The sequence below is a fragment of the Odocoileus virginianus genome, chromosome 20 (assembly GCF_023699985.2).
Source record: "Odocoileus virginianus isolate 20LAN1187 ecotype Illinois chromosome 20, Ovbor_1.2, whole genome shotgun sequence".
Classification (NCBI taxonomy): Eukaryota; Metazoa; Chordata; class Mammalia; order Artiodactyla; family Cervidae; genus Odocoileus; species Odocoileus virginianus.
Genome location: NC_069693.1, coordinates 21596795 through 21614716, shown reverse-complemented (window position 1 = coordinate 21614716; position 17922 = coordinate 21596795). Strand labels below are relative to the sequence as shown.

The 17922-nt window shown below is 39.7% G+C and overlaps 1 protein-coding gene across 5 annotated transcripts in view; it reads left to right on the top strand.

Annotated features, from left to right (window-relative positions):
• The window catches only part of ZNF19 (zinc finger protein 19), a 102640-nt gene that overhangs the window by 40029 nt on the left and 44689 nt on the right, over positions 1-17922 (top strand). The gene's annotated exons all lie outside the window — the stretch shown is intronic.

The window sequence follows — 17922 nt, the reverse complement described above, 5'->3', positions numbered from 1 at the left end:
CACAGGACAATGACAGCCAAAATGACCCAGTGTGACACCTTACTCTTAATCTCTGTTGCAAAAAGAGGAGAGAAAACCTAGAAGGTATTTCTGGGTTGTACATTCCTGCTCACCCCACTGTATTTATGGGGATAAGTTTTTTTGGCCTCTGTGTTTTTTCAACATCTTCACCCTTCTTGTGCAAGGCAATAACTAGATGTCCTGCCTAGATGTAGTAACTCATTCTATGGGAGGAGGTAGATGTAATGGCCTTTAGTTGGGGTATGGGAAATTTCCCCCTCAAGGAAAAAAAATGTTATTGTAAAAGATTATAGCTTCTAACTAGCTGTGTGTACTTGGGCAAATCATGCAACTACTTTGAACTAATTTACATGATTGTTGTGAGTATAAAGCAATAGCTAAATTGAAAAAAATGTTTTTAATTGAAGTATAGTTGGATTTACAGTGTTGTGCTGATCTCTACAGCAAAGTGATTCAGTTTAGCTGAATATTTTTATTCAGTTAACTTAAACATGGAAAAGTCAGTCACCCAAATTATTAAATAAATTAATATGAATTAATTTTAATTAGTTAATTACAAATAATTCAATTTACTAAGTAAATTGAATAAAAGTTATTTTATTTTATTTTATTATTTTTTTTTGATTATTCAAGTAACACTTATTTTTTTTATTTTTTAATTTTTTTCCATTTATTTTTATTAGTTGGAGGCTAATTACTTTACAACATTGCAGTGGTTTTTGTCATACATTGAAATGAATTAGCCATGGATTTACATGTATTCCCCATCCCGGTCCCCCCTCCCACCTCCCTCTCCACCCCATCCCTCTGGGTCTTCCCAGTGCACCAGGCCTGAGCACTTGTCTCATGTATCCAACCTGGGCTGGTGATCTGTTTCACCCTAGATATACATGTTTTTTTTTTTTTGCTGGCAGTTTTCATTTATTTTTTTTTTCCCATTTATTTTTATTAGTTGGAGGCTAATTACTTTACATCATTACAGTAGTTTTTGTCATACATTGAAATGAATTAGCCATGGATTTACATGTATTCCCCATCCCGGTCCCCCCTCCCACCTCCCTCTCCACCCGATCCCTCTGGGTCTTCCCAGTGCACCAGGTCCGAGCACTTGTCTCATGCACCCAACCTGGGCTGCTGATCTGTTTCACCCTAGATAATATACATGTTTCAATGCTGTTCTCTTGAAACATCCCACCCTCGCCTTTTCCCAGAGTCCACAAGTCTGTTCTATACATCTGAGTCTCTTTTTCTGTTTTGCATATAGGGTTATCGTTACCATCTTTCTAAATTCCATATATATGTGTTAGTATACTGTAATGGTCTTTATCTTTCTGGCTTACTTCGCTCTGTATAATGGGCTCCAGTTTCATCCATCTCATTAGAACTGATTCAAATGAATTCTTTTTAATGGCTGAGTAATATTCCATGGTGTATATGTACCACAGCTTCCTCATCCATTCGTCTGCTGATGGGCATCTGGGTTGCTTCCATGTCCTGGCTATTATAAACAGTGCTGCGATGAACATTGGGGTGCACGTGTCTCTTTCAGATCTGGTTTCCTTGGTGTGTATGCCCAGAAGTGGGATTGCTGGGTCACATGGCAGTTCTATTTCCAGCTTTTTAAGAAATCTCCACACTGTTTTCCATAGTGGCTGTACTAATTTGCATTCCCACCAACAGTGTAAGAGGGTTCCCTTTTCTCCACACCCTCTCCAGCATTTATTGCTTGTAGACTTTTGGATAGCAGCCACCCTGACTGGAGTGTAATGGTACCTCATTGTGGTTTTGATTTGCATTTCTCTGATAATGAGTGATGTTGAGCATCTTTTCATGTGTTTTTTTGCCATCCGTATGTCTTCCTTGGAGAAATGTCTGTTGAGTTCTTTGGCCCATTTTTTGATTGGGTCATTTATTTTTCTGGAGTTGAGCTGGAGGAGTTGCTTGTATATTTTTGAGATTAATCCTTTGTTTGTTGCTTCATTTGCTATTATTTTCTCCCAATCTGAGGGCTGTCTTTTCACCTTGCTTATAGTTCCCTTTGTTGTGCAAAAGCTTTTAAGTTTCATTAGGTCCCATTTGTTTATTTTTGCTTTTGTTTCTAAAATTCTGGGATGTGGGTCATAGAGGATCCTGCTGTGATTTATGTCGGAGAGTGTTTTGCCTATGTTCTCCTCTAGGAGTTTTATAGTTTCTGGTCTTACATTTAGATCTTTAATCCATTTTGAGTTTATTTTTGTATATGGTGTTAGAAAGTGTTCTAGTTTCATTCTTTTACAGATGGTTGACCAGTTTTCCCAGCACCACTTGTTAAAGAGGTTGTCTTTTTTCCATTGTATATCCTTGCCTCCTTTGTCGAAGATAAGGTGACCATAGGTTCGTGGATTTATCTCTGGGCTTTCTATTCTGTTCCATTGATCTATATTTCTGTCTTTGTGCCAGTACCATACTGTCTTGATGACTGTGGCTTTATAGTCTAGTCTGAAGTCAGGCAGGTTGATTCCTCCAGTTCCATTCTTCTTTCTCAAGGTTACTTTGGCTATTCGAGGTTTTTTGTATTTCCATACAAATTGTGAAATTATTTGTTCTAGTTCTGTGAAAAATACCCTTGGTAGTTTGATAGGGATTGCATTGAATCTATAGATTGCTTTGGGTAGTATAGCCATTTTCACAATATTGATTCTTCCAATCCACGAACACGGTATATTTCTCCATCTGTTTGTGTCCTCTTTGATTTCTTTCATCAGTGTTTTATAGTTTTCTATCTATAGGCCTTTTGTTTCTTTAGGTAGATATACTCCTAAGTATTTTATTCTTTATGTTGCAATGGTGAATGGTATCGTTTCCTTAATTTCTCTTTCTGTTTTCTCATTGTTAGTGTATAGGAATGCAAGAGATTTCTGTGTGTTAATTTTATATCCTGCAACTTTACTGTATTCATTGATTAGCTCTAGTAATTTTCTGGTAGAGTCTTTAGGGTTTTCTATGTAGAAGATCATGTCATCTGCAAACAGAGAGAGTTTCACTTCTTCTTTTCCTATCTGGATTCCTTTTACTTCTTTTTCTGCCCTGATTGCTGTGGCCAACACTTCCAAAACTATGTTGAATAGTAGTGGTGAGAGTGGGCACCCTTGTCTTGTTCCTGATTTCAGGGGAAATGCTTTCAGTTTTTCACCATTGAGGGTGATGCTTGCTGTGGGTTTGTCATATATAGCTTTTATTATGTTGAGGTATGTTCCTTCTATTCCTGCTTTTTGGAGAGTTTTAATCATAAATGGGTGTTGAATTTTGTCAAAGGCTTTTTCTGCATCTATTGAGATAATCATATGGTTTTTATCTTTCAATTTGTTAATGTGGTGTATTACATTGATTGATTTGCGGATATTAAAGAATCCTTGCATTCCTGGGATAAAGCCCACTTGGTCATGGTGTATGATTTTTTTAATATGTTGTTGGATTCTGTTTGCTAGAATTTTGTTAAGGATTTTTGCATCTATGTTCATCAGTGATATTGGCCTGTAGTTCTCTTTTTTTGTGGCATCTTTGTCTGGTTTTGGAATTAGGGTGATGGTGGCCTCATAGAATGAGTTTGGAAGTTTACCTTCTTCTGCAATTTTCTGGAAGAGTTTGAGTAAGATAGGTGTTAGCTCTTCCCTAAATTTTTGGTAGAATTCAGCTGTGAAGCCATCTGGTCCTGGACTTTTGTTTGCTGGAAGATTTCTGATTACAGTTTCGATTTCCTTGCTTGTGATGGGTTTGTTAAGATCTTCTATTTCTTCCTGATTCAGTTTTGGAAAGTTATACTTCTCTAAGAACTTGTCCATTTCTTCCAAGTTGTCCATTTTATTGGCATAGAGCTGCTGGTAGTAGTCTCTTATGATCCTTTGTATTTCAGTGCTGTCTGTTGTGATCTCTCCATTTTCGTTTCTAATTTTGTTAATTTGGTTCTTCTCCCTTTGTTTCTTAATGAGTCTTGCTAATGGTTTGTCAATTTTGTTTATTTTTTCAAAAAAACTTAAACATGGAAAAGTCTGTCACCCAAATTATTAAATAAATTAATATGAATTAATTTTAATTAGTTAATTACAAATAATTCAATTTACTAAGTAAATTGAATAAAAGTTATTTTAAAAAATGACTACTACCTCCCCCACCACCACAGTGCATAGGAACCACAGACCTTTCTGTCTGAAAGGGGCTGGGAGGGGTCACGCATTCAGTGGTTGTTAGACTTCTCTCCAAAAACAGTGTCAGTGACCTCAGAGTTTGGGCAATATTTTTTTTTTGCTTCCTTATTTTTAACACTGGGTTGTTTATAAGTATTTGTTAAAAATGGCTTTTAGTTGCCATTTACAAAATATTCTAAAGAGAAAGTGAATTATAAAATGTCCCAAAATAACTAAATAAAAAATGCCTCAGGAAATTACAGGCTTGTCATGATGGCCTATTATCTAATCACAGACACTAAGTACAATCAGCTCACCTTGTCCTTAGCTTCTCCATCTGAGGGGTCAAACAACCTTGGTTAAAAATGTGCGGAAATTTTTTTTTTTGCCAACAAGTTCTACATGCTGCTGCTAAGTCGCGTCAGTCGTGTCTGACTCTGTGCAACCCCATAGACGGCAGCCCACCAGGCTCCTATCCCTGGGATTCTCCAGGGAAGAATACTGGAGTGGGCAGCCAGTTCCTTCTCCAGTGCATGAAAGTGAAGAGTGAAAGTGAAGTCGCTCAGTTGTGTCCGACTCTTAGGGACCCCATGGACTACTACTAGCCTACTAGGCTCCTCCGTCCATGGGATTTCCCAGGCAAGAATACTGGAGTGGGGTGCCATTGCCTTCTACATAGCACGTAGTAAAACTTAAATTTGCCAGGCACAGGCAACTATGTTTATAGCATTTACAGTGTATTTACAGCTATTTACATAGCATTTGCATTCTATTACAAGTAAACTCGAGATTATTTAAAGTACACAGGAGGATGTGTATAGGTTATAAGCAGAGACTACACCATTCTCTCTAAGGGACTAGAGCATGGCTTCAGTGAGAGTCCTGAAACCAGTTCACCTGTGGATACAGAGGAAGAGATGATTGTACAGGTGAGAAAATGCAGATCACTAAAGGAAAGTCTTCAGGTCAAAGGCCGAATTATATAAAGCAACACACCAGATTTCCCAAGCCTTGAGTCAGCCATGAAAAATAGCCTGTAATAGTTTCCAGGAATTTAATTCAGAAACCATCTGACAGACATCTGCTCCCTTTCGTGGAGAAGGGAGATCCAGGAGAGAAGTCGCAGGTAGTGCAGCACTGGCACAGACTGACTTCTCTTTCTTGGCAGGCAAAGGGCCTCTTCCACTGTATATTCTTTGTCATAATCATAGGTTCAGCCACTGGATTTGTCACGTTATGAATTGCACAATCACTGTGTAATTGACACAGACCTTTATATAGTCCCTTCTTCCTGGTGGCGAGTTTGTTGTGGAATTAAATGAGCTATCATTCTCTGGGGAAATGGAACCTACATTTCACTTGGCTCATCTTGGCTAGGAGTAGGGGAATAAAAGACGAGGAAGCTCTTTACAACATGTACAGGAGTAAAGATAAATCGTGGTGGAGTGAGAGCAACTGGTTTGGGGTCAGACATCTGGACAAGTCATTCCACTTCCCCAACCCTATAATATCAGCACAAAATATATAGTCACCTAATAGAATGCTTGTGAATGTTAGGATTGAATTAATGCATGTAACAACCCTAACACAATATTACACCATTCCCTTCTCCAGGGGATCTTCCTGACTCAGGGTTCATACCTGTGTCTCCCACATTGCAGGCAGATTCTTTACGTTTGAACTACCAAGGAAGCCCCTGTTACCAGGGAAGCCCCTGTTGTGACAATAATGAGTTTAAAAGTGGTAGTTATTATTGAATCATAATAATGTCTCTTTTTTTCTTTCTCAGCTGTTGGCTCATTTTCCAAGGCCTTGAAAGAGAAAGAATAGGCAGAGTTGTGTGGGTTCTGGGATAAGATAGGCAGTAGTATCTTTTCTGGTTTCCATCAGCTGAACCCGTGAAGGCCTGTCATCAACACGAATAAGCAGACCTGTGGTGGTGCCTTGTATTGATTTCAGTTGTGTGGCCCTCACTTCCTTCCTGTTTCTCTCTAGCAGATGGAAGAGAAATTTCTCTTCCTCAAAGTGACTCTACCACTGCAGAGATACAAATTGAAGAGCAAAACTGGCGGTCGGTAGTTCTGCTTTTATTCTTATTGTAAAAGTAATACTCGTTAATTATAAAAAATCTGAAAAATGCTAAATGTATAAAGAAGACAGCATAAATCTCTTTACATTTTGCTGCCCAGAGAAGAGCACTGTTGACCATTTTTCCCGTGCCTGCAGACATCTGTATAATTGAGATCACACTGAAAATGTAGTTTTATATTTATTTTCCTTTTGTCTTTATTTTAAAATATTTTAAATTATGAATTAAAATTAGGACATAAAGATACAATTTAACAAATAGTATAAAGGAACTACAACTCTAGGAGAAAAAAAAAAGCAACAAGAAACAGAACATTGCCAAAGCTGCCTCAGTATCCCTCCCCTCATCACTCAGAGGTGACCACTTCCATGGTAGGCAGTTCCTTGTTCTTCCTTACAGTTTATCACCTTAAGCAGCACAGTTGAATTTTCCCCAGTTTGACCTCTTTCTAGGTAGAATTATACCACATGTATTCTTTTGAGATTTGCTTTTTTCATTTCATGTTATCCTTGTAAGATTCATCACATTTTTACATGCAATTATGGATTTTTTTTGGTTTGTTTTTTATTACTGTGTAATGTATCCAGTTTTTCATTATTACATATAACACTGTGGCAAATATGGTGATCTTAATGATTTTTTAAAAAATTTTTGTTTATTAATATTTGACCATGCCAGGTCTTAGCTGTGACACGTGGAATCTTTGATCTTTGTTGCAGCGTGCAAGATCTTTTAATTGCGGCATATGGGGTCCATTTCCCTGACTAGGGATCAAACCCAGGCCCCCTGCATTGGGAACACAGCATCTTAGCCATTGGACCACCAGGGAAGTCGCACTGATTTTAACGACTAATGAAGCACCTCACATAATCCTGGGTACAAGTAGCCGTTCTCACCTCCTTCCTTACATGTGTCGTTACACAGATCTTAGCCTCTTTCGTTTGTGACTCAGAAATCTGTTAGGAATAACTTTTAGAAAGGCAGGCTGGAAGCAGTAGTTAAGAAATAGGTATTCACAGTAATTAATAAAAAACTTAGGGTGTCCAAAACAGAGGGCACTCCCAATAAGGAATTATGGAGCATGAAGACTATGAAGACCATCATAGCTATCACTCATTGAGATCTTGCTACAAACCAGGTACTGTACTTCACACTTATTTGGGTTTTCACCTTTAGTCTTTGCCATGGCCTTGGGAGGTAAATTCCATAATTTCCAGGTGATGAATAGAGGTTTGGAGAAGCTAAACAATGTATCCACAGTTACATGGTTTATCGTGGCAGAGTCTGGACTCCACCTCAGGTCTGAGTTCAAAGCCCAGGCTTATTCATCAGGTAATATTACCTTCCTATTATCCCGTGGACCATTTCTTTAAGATTGCACTGTCCAGTAGAACTTTCTGTGGTGAGGAAATGTTTTTGCACAGATACGGTGACCACTACCACATGTGGACATTGAACACTTGAAGTATGGCTAATTTTACCATTTTGGAAAATGGAGTTAAGGTTGTACAGATCCAGTCTCTTTCTTAAGTCTCAGAGAATCTGATAATGACCTTCTCTCTAAATAAAGTACACATGTGCTCATCATACAAACACAAAATCATATTCAGGTTCAAGGAGGTCCCAAGTTAAGGATCTCTACAGAAGCCTGCATGCCCTTGAGGTGCTTCTCAAACTGTGATTTGTGGGGCCAGTTGTCTCCCGTGGACTATATACAGCAGAGCTCTGAGCTCTAACAGTTGCTCTTGGATTTTTACAGTCTGGGGACCCACCTGAATGGTGAAGAGATCCTGGGTCAGCCCCTGAAACAAAGTCTGATTTTCTCAGAAATCAAGGAGAAAGCCCTGTGCCAGTTACACTACCCATACCTGCTACCTTCACCCAGACCATCACTCCTTGTGTACTAGGGTTGGAGTTTCTTCACTGATGTACTTGGCTACTTGTTTTTCCTGTCCATGGTGACACTGAAAGGACAGTCCAGTTTTCCTTGTGTCCCTTTTCATGTGGGGGCTCCAGCTTGCCTCTTTTCACTCAGTATGTAGCAGCCTGCAATGTGGATGTTAAGGTCTGAAACTTAAGTGACGTTAAACTCCCTCCATTGGTTGACTGCCCTGTGTGGCTTAACAAAGCCTGATATCAGTCCCAATTAGGATATTGGCTAAGGGGTTGGGCTTAAAGAATGAGTTCTGGAGGACTAGAGCTTTCTGTTTTGGCCTAGCATGTATAGACTATAGTAGTTGGACCTTAGCATCCTGGGAGGCCAAGACCTTCTGAAGAAGTATGCCAGGAAGGGAATCTTTGTTACTGTAAATCCTATTATCAAATGGACAACTGCCATCAATAGCACTTGCTTCCTTAAACTGGGCCCTGAGTGGGGGTTCCCTGGCAATAGGATAGCCCTTATCTCTCTGCATCTGTGAAGTATCTATGTCAACAGTGTGAGAACAAGCTGAATTAAGGTAGGTCAGTAGAAGGTAAAAAGTAAACATGGTTTTAAGTTTCTTGGTGGTTCTTGCTTTCTTGAGTTTCCTTAACAGAGAAGACAGAGTGGCTGAGAAAATGGAAAATAGAGCCAGGAGTTCCTGGTAAAGCCCAAACCTGTAAATTCTTAGTGGTTCAGGAGCTTGACGTTGTTAGACTATGCCTTACCTGGAATTAGGACAGGGTGGGATTTAAGAATTCTAGCTCCAGGCTTTCAAAAATCTGCAGAGACTGCTACAGGTGATCCATAATGGCCCAGTCTAGGTGTTTCTGGGGGTGAAATCTGGGGAGAATAAAAGGGTGTCTTCTGGTGGGCTGTATTCCACATATCACATTGATCACCAGGGTCTGTCTCTTCTGCCCCTAAGTAACTGTCAAATTCACTCCCTTTCTCTTTATGTCCATAGCCTCTGTCTTTGCTCAGGCTCTCAATTTTTCTAACTTGAATTTCTGCCAACATCCTCTCAAGTATTCCTTCCACCTCCAATCCCACCCCTCCAGTCTCTGTTCCACTCTGTGGCTAGACTGATCTTTCTTTGTCCAGGTCTGATCCCTGTCACTCTTCTGATGGAAACGCTGCAGTGGAGCTCATTATGGACGAGAAGAAAACTCGGCGTGCCATTAAGCATTTTCTAAAAAGTGCTGTTGCCTTTCAACGCTCCATCATAATCTCCTTCATGTGATATATTCCAAAAATACTTTTTGGGCATCTCTAACACTCCAGGCACTACTCTCTAGTCCCTGAAAACAGCAGGAAGCAAATCAGAAAAAATGCTCTGTGTCTGTAGAGTTTGAAGTCTGTTACAGCGTGGGAGACAAACACAAATAAAATGTGTGTAGTGTATCAGCTCGTGATAAGTGCTATGGAGAAAAATAAGGAAAAAAGAGATTGTGACCAACTTTTATTTTGAAAAAAAGGTTTATTTATTTGTTTATTTTTGACTGCGCTGGGTCTTTGTTGCTGTGCACAGGATTTCTCTCGTGGTGGTGATTGGGGGTTTTCGTTGCAGCTCACAGGCTCCAGCGCTCAGGCTCATTAGTTGTAATGCATGGGCTTAGTTATTCCGCGGCATGTAGGATCTTCCTGGATCAAGGATCGAACCTGTGTCCCGTGCATTGCCAGGTGGATTCTTAACCACTTGACCACCAGGGAAGTCCCAGATTTTAATAGAAAGGTCAGGGAAAGTAGCATTTTGGTGGGGACCTAAAGGAGGTAAGGAAAATACCCGAGGAAAGACCATTTTGGGCAAAAGGAACAGGCAAGTGCAGAGGTGCTAAGCCAGGAATCACAAGGAAAGCTGTGTGACTGATCCCAGTGAGGAAGCAGGACGGTATGAAAGAGGGGTTGAGAGGTAACAAAGGCAGGTGGAACAAATTGTGTAGGAGTCCCTGTTAGTTGGAGTTTGACTCTCATTTAGGGTGAAATGGGAAGCTACTTGAGGGTATAAGTTTAAGAATAACATATTCTAACGGGATCATTTGGGTTACAGGGAGGGGAATAAACCATAGGAGGATCAAGGGCAGAACTGAGGGGCCAGCTAGGAGGCGAATCAAGAGACCAGTGTGTCAGATCAGGGTAAAAGCAGTGGAGTTAGTAGATCCTGAAATATCTATTAAAACATATATTTTTAAAAGAGTCAACCAATTCACTGATGGATCAGATATGGGAGTGAAAGTAAGAGAGAAGTCAAGGCTGACTCAAGGGTATGGTTGCCATAAAAAAAAAATGAATTAGGTTTGGGGATAGAAATCAGGATATTTTGGATGTGTTAAGTTCAAGATGCCTATTGGACAACCAGGTGGGAATGTTGATCAGGAAGTTGGAAATATATATATATATATATATATATATATATGTATACATATATATATACACACACACACACACACACACACACACACACATATAATGCCATGGAGTATGTGTGGAGCCCTGGTAGCCAAGAGAAGAAAATGTTTCAGGGAGAAAGGAGTAATCAATTGTATTTAAACCTTCAGAAAGATTAAGGATAGATACTGACCAGTAGATATAGCAATGTGGATGTCATTAATGACCTTGACAAGAGGACATTCTGTGGAGTCCAAGCATGAAAATCTGATAGAGGAAAGGGTTGGAGATGCCAATTCTTATTGTCTAAAAGGGAAGAGAAATGGGATTCTAGTTAGAGAAGTGAGGTCAAGAGTCAGTTGTTGTTTTTAAAGATGAGATAAGCAACTGCTTGTTTATTTACTGATGGAAAATGGTCCAGGAGAGAGAGGATGGTTGGAATGATAGAACCAGGTGTACACAGGTGGAGGAGTTGGCCCAAGTTAGGAGAACATACTGTTCATCATTGCTGCAGTTCATGGGGTCAAAAAGAGTCAGACACGACTTAGCAACTAAACAACAACAACAGCATATGTTAATCATTATTAACAGGAGGGAAGGCAGAGTGCATGAGCATGGATGCAGGGAGGTGGAGACCTTCTGGACTTTCTCTTCTTTTGTTTTTTTTCTGGTGAACTAAGAGACAAGGTTGTCATCTTAGGATAAGGAAGATGTTATGGAAATTTTGAAGAGGGGGGAGTTGTGGAATGGGTGTCTGTGAGAATGGTTTAATAACCGTGCCAGGATAATGTAAGTAGAATTGATGAGTGACATTGAAGGCCTTTTTAAGGTGAGCAGTCATAAACTGAAAGTGAGAGCATTTAGCAGAGAGATGTGAATTTTCCAGTCACGTTTAGCTGCTACACTTGTGCGTGTATAGGGGAAGAAGGTCAGATTTAATTAAAAGACTTATGTTCTATCAGCAAAGTACAGTGAATTGTACTTGGAAAGAGAACCAAGGTTGTATTTGAAGGATTGATTATAATAACAGACACAGAATCTAAGTGAGATAGGAGGAGAATCAAGGATACAAAGGGAATAAATGGGCTAAAATGGAGGACAGATGTTCGGAGGAGAGGAGGTCAAAGATTTTAGAAATTAGTGTTTTGGAAGGATTGTCTGTAAGGGTATTGAGATCATGTAGGAGCAGGGTTGGAGAGTGATAGTGGCTACATGACAGCAATGGGGGCTTCCCGGGTGGCATGCTAGTGGTAAAGAACCTACCTGCCAGTGCAGGAGACATTAGGAGATGTAGGTTTGATCCTTGGGTCAGGAAGATCCCCTGGCAGAGGGCATGGCAATCCACTCCAGTGGGTAGCATAGTCTGGTTAATGTCAGAATCAAAGCTGGGCATGTTTGGGAAGGAGGAAAGCAGAATGGCCTGGAAGTAGCAATAAGGACAAAGTGGACACCTCTTCCACTGCAGGGTGTGGGAGAAACACAGCCACCCCATGAGAGGGCTACAGAGGAAGCATTGCCCTCAAAGAGGAGCCAGATTTCCTTTAGAGCAAGGAGAAGGGAAAATTCAGAGACTTTGAGAAAAGAAGGATTTTACTGATCCCAACAACCAATTCCTGAAGAGTTTCAGGAGATAGAGAGGGTATGAAATCAGATTAGGAAACAGGATGTAAAAGACCATTTGGGATTAAATGTAATGCAAGGGATAAGGAATGACCTAGAAACCTGGGCTTCTTGTGTGACTAGCATAATCCAGCATAAAGAGAATCATGATGACAGATAATGATGATTTCAAGGCAGGTAATGCTGGCCAGACTTTGGGTACTGAGGAAAGGGAAGTGTGAAGGACCTGCCAGGAGAATCCAAGGTTCACCCATATTTACTCTTATTGGTGATGAGGCCCGGGGAGGGATGTTGTCTTATCCAGAGCACCTGACATTCTAGAAATTTAGAAACGTCACTCTGGGAATAAATAATTTCTCTGGAGAAAAATGTTACCACTGTTGCAAATGATGCAAAGCTTCTGGAGTTGACTTGACCAAAGGAATGGGGGCTCTGATTGAAGGGAGAAAGGGAGGTCATGGTGGGGTGTAAAATACTGAAGAACAAGGTAATTCTTCAGGGGATTTTATCAAGTTCCTTTTGCTGACACATTTTTAAAAAATGTATTTATTTTAGTTGGAGGCTAATTACTTTACAATATTGTGGTGGTTTTTGCCATACTTTGATATGAATCAGCCATGGGTTTACATGTGTTCCCCATCCTGAACCCCCCACCCACTGCCCTCCCCATCCCATCCCTCTGGGTCATCCCAGTGCACTGGCCCTGAGCACCCTGCCTCATGTATCGAACCTGGACTGGTGATCTGTTTCATATATGATAATATACATGTTTCAATGCTATTCTCTCAGATCATCCCACCCTTGCCTTCTCCCACAGAGTCCAAAAAACTGTTCTATACATCCATGTCTCTTTTGCTGTCTTGCATATAGGGTTATCATTACCATCTTTCTAAATCCCATATATATGTGTTAGTATACTATATTGGTGTTTTTCTTCCTGGATTACTTCACTCTGTGTAATAGGCTCCAGTTTCATCCACCTCATTAGAACTGATTCAAATGTATTCTTTTTACTGGCTGAGTAATATTCCATTGTGTATAGGTACCACTGCTTTCTTATCCATTCGTCTGCTGATGGACATCTAGGTTGCTTCCATGTCATGGCTGTTAAAAACAGTGCTGTGATGAACATTGGGGTACATGTGTCTCTTTCAATTCTGGTTTCCTTGGTGTGTATGCCCAGCAGTGGGATTGCTGGGTCATATGGCAGTTCTATGTCCAGTTTTTTAAGGAATCTCCACACTGTTCTCCATAGTGGCTGTACTAGTTCGCATTTCTACCAACAGTGTAAGAGGGTTCCCTTTTCTCCACACCCTCTGCAGCATTTATTGTTTGTATATTTTTGGATAGCAGCCATTCTGACATGCGTGAGATGGTACCTCATCATGGTTTTGATTTGCATTTCTCTGATAATGAGTGATGTTGAGCATCTTTTCATGTGTTTGTTAGCCATCGATGGCTATCTATAGCCATCGATGGCTAACAAACAAAATCTATAGGTGCATGGATTTATCTCTGGGCTTTCTATTTTGTTCCATTGATCTACATTTCTGTCTTTGTGCCAGTATGTCTTCTTTGGAGAACTGTCTGTTTAATTCTTTGGCCCATTTTTTGATTGGGTCATTTATTTTTCTGGAATTGAGCTTCAGGAGTTGCTTGTATATTTTTGAGATTAATTCTTTGTCAGTTGCTTCGTTTGCTATTATTTTCTCCCATTCTGAAGGCTGTCTTTTCATCTTGCTTATAGTTTCCTTCATTGTGCAAAAGCTTTTAAGTTAGGTCCCATTTGTTTATTTTTGCTTTTACTTCCATTACTCTGGGAGGTGGGTCATAGAGGATCCTGCTGTGATTTATGTTGGAGAGTGTTTTGCCTATGTTTTCCCCTAGGAGTTTTATGGTTTTGGTCTTACATTTAGATCTTTAATCCATTTTGAGTTTATTTTTGTGTATGGTGTTAAAAAGTGTTCTAGTTTCATTCATTTATAAGTGGTTGACCAGTTTTCCCAGCACCACTTGTTAAAGAGATTGTCGTTTCTCCATTGTATATTCTTGCTTCCTTTGTCAAAGATAAGGTGTCCATAGGTGCGTGGATTTATCTCTGGGCTTTCTATTCTGTTCCATTGATCTATATTTCTGTCTTTGTGCCAGTACCATACTGTCTTGATGACTGTTGCTATGTAGTATAGCCTGAAGTCAGGCAGGTTGATTCCTCCTGTTCCATTCTTCTTTCTCAAGGTTGCTTTGGCTATTCGAGGTTTTTTGTATTCCATACAAATTGTGAAATTATTTGTTCTAGTTCTGTGAAAGATACCATTAGTGGCTTGATAGGGATTGCATTGAATCTATAGATTGCTTTGGACAGTATACTCATTTTCACTGCATTGATTCTTCCAATCCATGAACATGGTATATTTCTCCATCTATTTGTGTCCTCTTTGATTTCCTTCATCAATATTTTATAGTTTTTTTACCTATAGGTCTTTTGTTTCTTTAGGTAGATTTATTTTATTCTTTTCATTGCAATGGTGAATGGAATTGTTTCCTTAATTTCTCTTTCTGTTTTCTCATTGTTAGTGTATAGGAATGCAATGGATTTCTGTGTGTTAATTTTGTATCTTGCATCTTTATTATATTCATTGATTAGCTCTAGTAATTTTCTGGTAGAGTCTTTAGGGTTTTCTATGTAGAGGATCATGTCATCTGCAAACAGTGAGAGTTTTACTTCTTCTTTTCCAATCTGGATTCCTTTTATTCCTTTTTCTGCTCTGATTGCTGTGGCCAAAACTTCCAAAACTATGTTGAATAGTAGTAGTGAGAGTGGGCATCCTTGCCTTGTTCCTGACTTTAGGGGAAATGCTTTCAATTTTTCACCATTGAGGGTGATGCTTGCTGTGGGTTTGTCATATATAGCTTTTATTATGTTGAGGTATGTTCCTTCTATGCCTGCTTTCTGGAGAGTTTTTATCATAAATGTATGTTGAATTTTGTCAAAGGCTTTTTCTGCATCTGTTGAGATAATCATATGGTTTTTATCTTTCAATTTGTTAATGTGGTGTATTACATTGATTGATTTGCGGATATTAAAGAATCCTTGCATTCTTGGGATAAAGCCCACTTGGTCATGGTGTATGACCTTTTTAATATGTTGTTGGATTCTGTTTGCTAGAATTTTGTTAAGTATTTTTGCATCTATGTTCAGCTGACACAGTTGACAAAGAAGTTGGGGTATAGTCAGGGCTGTTACAGTGACTTGATGTTGCTGTTAAGTGCCATCTTTCTGCAGATCTTCAACCTGACACTTATTGCCTCATGGTCATAAGAAGGTTGCCACATGTCTAGAATGCACATCTAAATTTCAAATGGGAAAGGAGGAAAAGGTTCACAGGCAAAGGGTATATGCATCTGTGAGGCAAACATGTGGAAGTACTTATACTAGCTTATGTGGGTCACTCTGTTTAAAGCATCTTCTTTATTCCCTAGCTAACTTCCATCATCTCTTTCAAAATTCTGCTCAAGTCAGCACCACCTTCTTAGAGAAGCCATTCCTTATCTCCCTAGGTGGAGTTAGGTGCCTCTGGTATGTGTATTCAGAACCTAGAGTACTTGGCAGTGACAACCCCAATTCTCCCATCTCTGATCTATGCCCTGTGCTGTATAACTCTGATTCCAGTTTCAGCCATGCAGCTTGCTTTGACCAATGGGATAGTTTAAAGCAGAAGCTTAAAAATCATTTGTGCAGTTAGTTGAGCATGCTCTTCCTCTTATGTCTAAGCCAGTGCCATGAGAACAAACCTGCTGAAGGATGAGACCCTTGAAACAGAGATGAATCAACATGGTGAGGCCATCCTAGATCAACCAACAGTAATTAACCCCTGGACACTTCATTGAACCCAACCAAAATTGGCAGGACTGCCTAGGCAACCACTCCAGATGCATAAGAAATGTAACAGTTACTCTTTCATCCACTAAAATTATGGGCTTGGTTGGTACTCAGCATTATTATGGCATTGGATCACTGACACAGAGCCCCTTGGGTGTAGCTCTGTCACAAGCCTTAACCCTGTCTCCTGAACTAATGTTAAGGAACTCGTTTAGTACAGGACACCTTTATCTGTATACATCTGGCACTTAGCATGGTACCTGGCACATAGAAGGTGCTCAGTGAAAGCTTGTAAAGGCATGAATGAATGAACCTTTGTTCAGCCTTCACAAAGGGCCTCACTGCTTTATGCACAACAGTTGCAAAATTCCCCCAAATTAAACAACATAATCAAACAGACACACCCATGGAAAACCTGGTTCAACAAGATATGTGAAGCTACAGTACGTAATAAACTCTCATCACAGATAAAAGCACTTTTCCACGTCAAGTACAGTGGCAATTTCTTAAACATTGGGCAATCGATTTTACAATTTATTATGTTTTATAGATCAATCTAAAGATAATCTAAATCCTACAAGTATACTTTAAAGGTTAGAGTGTAAGTAACTGGATATGACTTGGTCTAGAGATCCTTGCTGTTATCTTCGGTACATAATATTAAACCATTGTTAACTACAGACATTTCCGAAATCATGTCAAGAAACTTGCATTTCTTAAAAAAAAAATTGTATGAGTATAAAAAGGAGAGAGAACTTCTGCTAGGAGTCTATAGAGGAAAAATATCTAATAGCCTAGTCAAGTATGGGGGTGGGAAGGCAAGAATATTATCGTTATAAAAGGTCAGCAACAATCATATGGTTGGGCGTGTTTTAGGGACACTGAGCAAACTAGTTTTGCTGAAGAAGAGAGTTTTTTTCTAAGAAATAATAAAACAACAAAACTAAAAACAAACAAAAAGTCTGAGAGTAGTAGAGCAGGATGGAGCCCAGTTGTGGAAATCCCTGAATATAAGGCTAGGGGCATTTTCACATTATCTTTTTCTCATCAGGGGATAGTTAATTTTTGAGCAAGGGAGTGACATAATGAAGGATTGGGTGAGTCCTAGCTGTTGGATTCTAGCAGCATGGTGTACGGATGGTTTTTGCAGACATATGGCTAACAGTAATATCAAATAATTTAATACAAAGTTATGTTATTCAGATTCGGTTCCCATTTTTTAATTAATTAATTTACATGGGCTTTCTCTAGTTGTGGAGAGTGGGGGCTACTTTCTAGTTGCAGTGCTCAGGCTTCTCATTGTGGTGGCTTCTCTTGTTGCAGAGCACAGGCTCAAGGCACACAAGCTTCAGTAGTTGTGGCACATGGGCTCAGTAGTTGTGGCTCATGGGCTTAGTTGTTCTGCAACATGTGGGATCTTCCCAGACCAGGGATCACACCTGTGTCCCCTGCATTGGCAGGCAGATTCTTACCCAGTGTAACACCAGGTTAGTCCCTGTTTCCGTTTATTGTTAAATCCCATGTCTTGAATAAGTCTGGATTTCTGCTGGATGCAAATGACCAAGGAATTATTTTGAAATCAGAAAGTTTGCTGTTCTCTCCCTGACTGTCTTAGCCTTTGTCTATTGGAGGTGCATGAATGGTCCTCTCCACCCCACCCTGCCCATCAACCATTGGGTTGTCTCATTTTATTCTATTTTGCCTTTGATACACTCCCCTGGCCCCTGCTAGTCTAGTTCTGTGAAAAACTAATGAGAGCCTGGTGTAGAGGTCAGTTGGAAGGATGAATGAGACTCCATGTAACCAAAACCAAAATCAACATTGGAATAAACTATTCTAA